Raw genomic sequence first — 8,865 nt, 5'->3', positions numbered from 1 at the left:
TCTCGGAATTCTGCTGAACTTTTAAAATGCTTTGGAACTCTTCCATTGCTCTCGCAATTCTGTTGACGTTTAAAAATGCTTCGGAACTCTTCCATTGTTCTCGGAATTCTGCTGACGTTTAAAAATGCTTCGGAACTCTTCCATTGTTCTCGGAATTCCGCTGACGTTTAAAAATGCTTAAAATCTCTTACATTGTTCTCGGAATTCCGCTGAACTTTTAAAATGCTTTGGAACTCTTCCATTGCTCTCGCAATTCTGTTGACGTTTAAAAATGCTTCGGAACTCTTCCATTGTTCTCGGAATTCTGCTGACGTTTAAAAATGCTTCGGAACTCTTCCATTGTTCTCGGAATTCTGCTGACGTTTAAAAATGCTTCAGAACTATTCCATTGTTCTCAGAATTCTGCTGACGTTTAAAAATGCTTCGGAACTCTTCCATTCTTCTGGGAATTCTGCTGAAGTTTTAAAATGTTTCGGAACTCTTCCATTGTTCTCAGAATTCCGCTGACGTTTAAAAATGCTTCGGAAATCTTCCATTGTTTTCAAAATTCCGCTGACATATAAAAATGCTTCGGAAATCTTGTTTTGTTCTCGGCATTCCGCTGACGTTTAAAAATGCTTCGGAACTCTTCAATTGTTCTCGGAATTCTGCTGAACTTTTAAAATGCTTTGGAACTCTTCCATTGCTCTCGGAATTCTGCTGAAGTTTAAAAATGCTTCGGAACTCTTCCATTGTTCTCGGAATTCTGCTGAAGTTTAAAAATGCTTCGGAACTCTTCAATTGTTCTCGGAATTCTGCTGAAGTTTAAAAATGCTTCGGAACTCTTCCATTCTTCTCGGAATTCCGTTGAAGTTTAAAAATGCTTCGAAACTCTTCCATTGTTCTCGGAATTCTGCTGAAGTTTAAAAATGCTTCGGAACTCTTCCATTGTTCTCAGAATTCCGCTAACGTTTAAAATGCTTCGGAAATCTTTCATTGTTTTCAAAATTCCGCTGACGCTTAAAAATGCTTCAGAACTCTTCCATTGCTCTCGGAATTCTGCTGAAGTTTAAAAATGCTTCGGAACTCTTCCATTCTTCTCGGAATTCTGCTGAAGTTTAAAAATGTTTCGGAACTCTTCCATTGTTCTCAGAATTCCGCTGACGTTTAAAAATGCTTCGGAAATCTTCCATTGTTTTCAAAATTCCGCTGACATATAAAAATGCTTCGGAAATCTTGCATTGCTCTCGGCATTCCGCTGACGTTTAAAAATGCTTCGGAACTCTTCAATTGTTCTCGGAATTCTGCTGAACTTTTAAAATGCTTTGGAACTCTTCCATTGCTCTCGGAATTCTGCTGAAGTTTAAAAATGCTTCGGAATTCTGCTGAAGTTTAAAAATGCTTTGGAACTCTTCCATTGTTCTCTGAATTCCGCTGACGTTTAAAAATGCTTCGGTACTCTTCCTTTGTTCTCGGAATTCCGCTGACATATAAAAATGCTTCGGAAATCTTGCATTGTTCTCGGCATTCCGCTGACGTTTAAAAATGCTTCGGAACTCTTCAATTGTTCTCGGAATTCTGCCGAACTTTTAAAATGCTTTGGAACTCTTCCATTGCTCTCGGAATTCTGCTGAAGTTTAAAAATGCTTCAGAACTCTTCCATTGTTCTCTGAATTCTGCTGTAGTTTAAAAATGCTTCGGAACTCTTCCATTGTTCTCAGAATTCCGCTGACGTTTAAAAATGCTTCGGAAATCTTCCATTGTTTTCAAAATTCCGCTGACGTTTAAAAATGCTTCAGAACTCTTCCATTGTTCTCGGAATTCCGCTGACGTTTTAAAATGCTTCGGTACTCTTCCATTGTTCTCGGAATTCCGCTGACATATAAAAATGCTTCGGAAATCTTGCATTGTTCTCGGCATTCCGCTGACGTTTAAAAATGCTTCGGAACTCTTCCATTGTTCTCAGAATTCTGCTGACGTTTAAAAATGCTTCAGAACTCTTACATTGTTCTCGGAATTCTGCTGAAGTTTAAAAATGCTTCGGTACTCTTCCATTGTTCTCGGAATTCCGCTGACATATAAAAAAGCTTTGGAAATCTTGCATTGTTCTCGGCATTCCGCTGACGTTTAAAAATGCTTCGGAACTCTTCCATTGTTCTCAGAATTCCGCTGACGTTTAAAAATGCTTCGGTACTCTATCATTGTTCTCGGAATTCCACTGACATATAAAAATGCTTCGGAAATCTTGCATTGTTCTCGGCATTCCGCTGACGTTTAAAAATGCTTCGGAACTCTTCAATTTTTCTCGGAATTCTGCTGAACTTTTAAAATGCTTTGGAACTCTTCCATTGCTCTCGGAATTCTGCTGAAGTTTAAAAATGCTTCGGAACTCTTACATTGTTCTCGGAATTCTGCTGAAGTTTAAAAATGTTTTGGAACTCTTCCATTGTTCTCAGAATTCCGCTGACGTTTAAAAATGCTTCGGAAATCTTCCATTGTTTTCAAAATTCCGCTGACATATAAAAATGCTTCGGAAATCTTGCATTGTTCTCGGCATTCCGCTGACGTTTAAAAATGCTTCAGAATTCTTCAATTGTTCTCGGAATTCTGCTGAACTTTTAAAATGCTTTGGAACTCTTCCATTGCTCTCGGAATTCTGCTGAAGTTTAAAAATGCTTCAGAACTCTTACATTGTTCTCGGAATTCTGCTGAAGTTTAAAAATGCTTCGGTACTCTTCCATTGTTCTCGGAATTCCGCTGACATATAAAAATGCTTCGGAAATCTTGCATTGTTCTCGGCATTCCGCTGACGTTTAAAAATGCTTCGGTACTCTTCCATTGTTCTCGGAATTCCGCTGACATATAAAAATGCTTCGGAAATCTTGCATTGTTCTCGGCATTCCGCTGACGTTTAAAAATGCTTCGGAACTCTTCCATTGCTCTCGGAATTCTGCTGAAGTTTAAAAATGCTTCAGAACTCTTACATTGTTCTCGGAATTCTGCTGATGTTTAAAAATGCTTCGGAACTCTTCCATTGTTCTCAGAATTCAGCTGAAGTTTAAAAATGCTTCGGAACTCTTCCATTGTTCTCGGAATTCTGCTGAAGTTTAAAAATGCTTCGGAACTCTTCCATTGTTCTCGGAATTCCGCTGACGTTTAAAAATGCTTCACAACTCTTCCATTGTTCTCGGAATTCCGCTGACTTTTAAAAATGCTTCAGAACTCTTCCATTGTTCTCAGAATTCTGCTGACGTTTAATAATGCTTCGCAACTCTTTCATTGTTCTCGGAATTCCACTGATGTTTAAAAATGCTTCGGAACTCATCCATTGTTCTCGGAATTCCGTTGAAGTTTAAAAATGCTTCGAAACTCTTCCATTGTTCTCGGAATTCCGCTGACATATAAAAATGCTTCGGAAATCTTGCATTGTTCTCGGCATTCCGCTGACGTTTAAAAATGCTTCGGAACTCTTCCATTGCTCTAGGAATTCTGCTGAAGTTTAAAAATGCTTCAGAACTCTTACATTGTTCTCGGAATTCTGCTGATGTTTAAAAATGCTTCGGAACTCTTCCATTGTTCTCAGAATTCAGCTGAAGTTTAAAAATGCTTCGGAACTCTTCCATTGTTCTCGGAATTCTGCTGAAGTTTAAAAATGCTACGTAACTCTTCCATTGTTCTCAGAATTCCGCTGACGTTTAAAAATGCTTCGGAAATCTTCCATTGTTTTCAAAATTCCGCTGACGTTTAAAAATGCTTCAGAACTCTTCCATTGTTCTCGGAATTCCGCTGACATTTAAAAATGCTTTGGAACTCTTCCATTGTTCTCGGAATTCCGCTGAAGTTTACAAATGCTTCGGAACTCTTCCATTGTTCTCAGAATTCTGCTGACGTTTAAAAATGCTTCGGAACTCTTCCATTGTTCTCGGAATTCTGCTGACGTTTAAAAATGCTTCGGAACTCTTCCATTGTTCTCGCAATTCCGCTGACGTTTAAAAATGCTTCAGAACACTTCAATTGTTCTTGTAATTCTGCTGAAGTTTTAAAATGCATTGGAACTCTTTCATTGTTCTCGGAATTCCACTGACGTTTAAAAATGCTTCGGAACTCTTCCATTGTTCTCGGAATTCCGTTGAAGTTTAAAAATGCTTCGAAACTCTTCCATTGTTCTCGGAATTCTGCTGAAGTTTAAAAATGCTTCGGAACTCTTCCATTGTTCTCGGAATTCCGCTGACGTTTAATAATGCTTCGCAACTCTTCCATTGCTCTCGGAATTCTGCTGAAGTTTAAAAATGCTTCAGAACTCTTACATTGTTCTCGGAATTTTGCTGAAGTTTAAAAATGCTTCGGAACTCTTCCATTGTTCTCAGAATTCCGCTGATGTTTAAAAATACTTCGGAAATCTTCCATTGTTTTCAAAATTCCGCTGACGTTTAAAAATGCTTCAGAACTCTTCCATTGTTCTCGGAATTCCGCTGACGTTTAAAAATGCTTTGGAACTCTTCCATTGTTCTCAGAATTCCGCTGAAGTTTAAAAATGCTTCGGAACTCTTCCATTGTTCTCAGAATTCCGCTGACGTTTAAAAATGCTTCGGTACTCTTCCATTGTTCTCGGAATTCCGCTGACATATAAAAATGCTTCGGAAATCTTGCATTCTTCTCGGCATTCCGCTGACGTTTAAAAATGCTTCGGTACTCTTCCATTGTTCTCAGAATTCCGCTGATGTTTAAAAATACTTCGGAAATCTTCCATTGTTTTCAAAATTCCGCTGACGTTTAAAAATGCTTCAGAACTCTTCCATTGTTCTCGGAATTCTGCTGAAGTTTAAAAATGCTTCGGAACTCTTCCATTGTTCTCGGAATTCTGCTGAAGTTTAAAAATGCTTCGGAACTCTTCAATTGTTCTCGGAATTCTGCTGAAGTTTAAAAATGCTTCGGAACTCTTCCATTCTTCTCGGAATTCCGTTGAAGTTTAAAAATGCTTCGAAACTCTTCCATTGTTCTCGGAATTCTGCTGAAGTTTAAAAATGCTTCGGAACTCTTCCATTGTTCTCAGAATTCCGCTAACGTTTAAAAATGCTTCGGAAATCTTCCATTGTTTTCAAAATTCCGCTGACGCTTAAAAATGCTTCAGAACTCTTCCATTGTTCTCGGAATTCCGCTGACGTTTAATAATGCTTCGCAACTCTTTCATTGTACTTGGAATTCCGCTAACGTTTAAAAATGCTTCGGAACTCTTCCATTGTTCTCGGAATTCCGTTGAAGTTTAAAAATGCTTCGAAACTCTTCCATTGTTCTGGGAATTCTGCTGAAGTTTAAAAATGCTTCAGAACTCTTCCATTGTTCTCGGAATTCCGCTGACGTTTAATAATGCTATGCAACTCTTCCATTGTTCTCGGAATACTGTTGAAGTTTAAAAATGCTTCTAAACTCTTCCATTGTTCTCAGAATTCTGCTGAAGTTTAAAAATGCTTCGGAACTCTTCCATTGTTCTCGGAATTCCGCTGACATATAAAAATGCTTCGGAAATCTTGCATTGTTCTCGGCATTCCGCTGACGTATAAAAATGCTTCGGAACTCTTCCATTGTTCTCGGAATTCTGCTGAACTTTTAAAATGCTTTGGAACTCTTCCATTGCTCTCGCAATTCTGTTGACGTTTAAAAATGCTTCGGAACTCTTCCATTGTTCTCGGAATTCTGCTGACGTTTAAAAATGCTTCGGAACTCTTCCATTGTTCTCGGAATTCCGCTGACGTTTAAAAATGCTTAAAATCTCTTACATTGTTCTCGGAATTCCGCTGAACTTTTAAAATGCTTTGGAACTCTTCCATTGCTCTCGCAATTCTGTTGACGTTTAAAAATGCTTCGGAACTCTTCCATTGTTCTCGGAATTCTGCTGACGTTTAAAAATGCTTCGGAACTCTTCCATTGTTCTCGGAATTCTGCTGACGTTTAAAAATGCTTCAGAACTATTCCATTGTTCTCAGAATTCTGCTGACGTTTAAAAATGCTTCGGAACTCTTCCATTCTTCTGGGAATTCTGCTGAAGTTTTAAAATGTTTCGGAACTCTTCCATTGTTCTCAGAATTCCGCTGACGTTTAAAAATGCTTCGGAAATCTTCCATTGTTTTCAAAATTCCGCTGACATATAAAAATGCTTCGGAAATCTTGTTTTGTTCTCGGCATTCCGCTGACGTTTAAAAATGCTTCGGAACTCTTCAATTGTTCTCGGAATTCTGCTGAACTTTTAAAATGCTTTGGAACTCTTCCATTGCTCTCGGAATTCTGCTGAAGTTTAAAAATGCTTCGGAACTCTTCCATTGTTCTCGGAATTCTGCTGAAGTTTAAAAATGCTTCGGAACTCTTCAATTGTTCTCGGAATTCTGCTGAAGTTTAAAAATGCTTCGGAACTCTTCCATTCTTCTCGGAATTCCGTTGAAGTTTAAAAATGCTTCGAAACTCTTCCATTGTTCTCGGAATTCTGCTGAAGTTTAAAAATGCTTCGGAACTCTTCCATTGTTCTCAGAATTCCGCTAACGTTTAAAATGCTTCGGAAATCTTTCATTGTTTTCAAAATTCCGCTGACGCTTAAAAATGCTTCAGAACTCTTCCATTGTTCTCGGAATTCCGCTGACGTTTAATAATGCTTCGCAACTCTTTCATTGTACTTGGAATTCCGCTAACGTTTAAAAATGCTTCGGAACTCTTCCATTGTTCTCGGAATTCCGTTGAAGTTTAAAAATGCTTCGAAACTCTTCCATTGTTCTGGGAATTCTGCTGAAGTTTAAAAATGCTTCAGAACTCTTCCATTGTTCTCGGAATTCCGCTGACGTTTAATAATGCTTCGCAACTCTTTCATTGTTCTCGGAATTCCGCTGATGTTTAAAAATGCTTCGGAACTCTTCCATTGTTCTCGGAATACTGTTGAAGTTTAAAAATGCTTCTAAACTCTTCCATTGTTCTCGGAATTCCGCTGACGTTTAATAATGCTTCGCAACTCTTTCATTGTTCTCGGAATTCCGCTGATGTTTAAAAATGCTTCGGAACTCTTCCATTGTTCTCGGAATACTGTTGAAGTTTAAAAATGCTTCTAAACTCTTCCATTGTTCTCGGAATTCTGCTGAAGTTTAAAAATGCTTCGGAACTCTTCCATTGTTCTCGGCATTCCGCTGACGTATAGAAATGCTTCGGAACTCTTCCATTGTTCTCGGAATTCTGTTGACGTTTAAAAATGCTTCGGAACTCTTCCATTGTTCTCGGAATTCCACTGACGTTTAAAAATGCTTCGGAACTCTTCCATTGTTCTCGGAATTCCGTTGAAGTTTAAAAATGCTTCGAAACTCTTCCATTGTTCTCGGAATTCTGCTGAAGTTTAAAAATGCTTCGGAACTCTTCCATTGTTCTCGGAATTCCGCTGACGTTTAATAATGCTTCGCAACTCTTCCATTGCTCTCGGAATTCTGCTGAAGTTTAAAAATGCTTCAGAACTCTTCCATTGTTCTCGCAATTCCGCTGACGTTTAAAAATGCTTCAGAACACTTCAATTGTTCTTGGAATTCTGTTGAAGTTTTAAAATGCATTGGAACTCTTTCATTGTTCTCGGAATTCCACTGACGTTTAAAAATGCTTCGGAACTCTTCCATTGTTCTCGGAATTCCGTTGAAGTTTAAAAATGCTTCAAAACTCTTCCATTGTTCTCGGAATTCTGCTGAAGTTTAAAAATGCTTCGGAACTCTTCCATTGTTCTCGGAATTCCGCTGACGTTTAATAATGCTTCGCAACTCTTCCATTGCTCTCGGAATTCTGCTGAAGTTTAAAAATGCTTCAGAACTCTTACATTGTTCTCGGAATTTTGCTGAAGTTTAAAAATGCTTCGGAACTCTTCCATTGTTCTCAGAATTCCGCTGATGTTTAAAAATACTTCGGAAATCTTCCATTGTTTTCAAAATTCCGCTGACGTTTAAAAATGCTTCAGAACTCTTCCATTGTTCTCGGAATTCCGCTGACGTTTAAAAATGCTTTGGAACTCTTCCATTGTTCTCAGAATTCCGCTGAAGTTTAAAAATGCTTCGGTACTCTTCCATTGTTCTCGGAATTCCGCTGACATATAAAAATGCTTCGGAAATCTTGCATTGTTCTCGGCATTCCGCTGACGTTTAAAAATGCTTCGGTACTCTTCCATTGTTCTCGGAATTCCGCTGACATATAAAAATGCTTCGGAAATCTTGCATTGTTCTCGGCATTCCGCTGACGTTTAAAAATGCTTCGGAACTCTTCAATTGTTCTCGGAATTCTGCTGAACTTTTAAAATGCTTTGGAACTCTTCCATTGCTCTCGGAATTCTGCTGAAGTTTAAAAATGCTTCGGAACTCTTCCATTCTTCTGGGAATTCTGCTGAAGTTTTAAAATGTTTCGGAACTCTTCCATTGTTCTCAGAATTCCGCTGACGTTTAAAAATGCTTCGGAAATCTTCCATTGTTTTCAAAATTCCGCTGACATATAAAAATGCTTCGGAAATCTTGTTTTGTTCTCGGCATTCCGCTGACGTTTAAAAATGCTTCGGAACTCTTCAATTGTTCTCGGAATTCTGCTGAACTTTTAAAATGCTTTGGAACTCTTCCATTGCTCTCGGAATTCTGCTGAAGTTTAAAAATGCTTCGGAACTCTTCCATTGTTCTCGGAATTCTGCTGAAGTTTAAAAATGCTTCGGAACTCTTCAATTGTTCTCGGAATTCTGCTGAAGTTTAAAAATGCTTCGGAACTCTTCCATTCTTCTCGGAATTCCGTTGAAGTTTAAAAATGCTTCGAAACTCTTCCATTGTTCTCGGAATTCTGCTGAACTTTTAAAATGCTTCAGAACTATTCCATTGTTCTCAGAATTCTGCTGAC

The sequence above is a fragment of the Phyllobates terribilis genome, unplaced genomic scaffold, assembly GCF_046119375.1.
Source record: "Phyllobates terribilis strain yellow unplaced genomic scaffold, ASM4611937v1 Scaffold_1__5_contigs__length_1240528914, whole genome shotgun sequence".
Lineage (NCBI taxonomy): Eukaryota > Metazoa > Chordata > Amphibia > Anura > Dendrobatidae > Phyllobates > Phyllobates terribilis.
Note: the sequence above shows the minus strand (reverse complement) of the source record.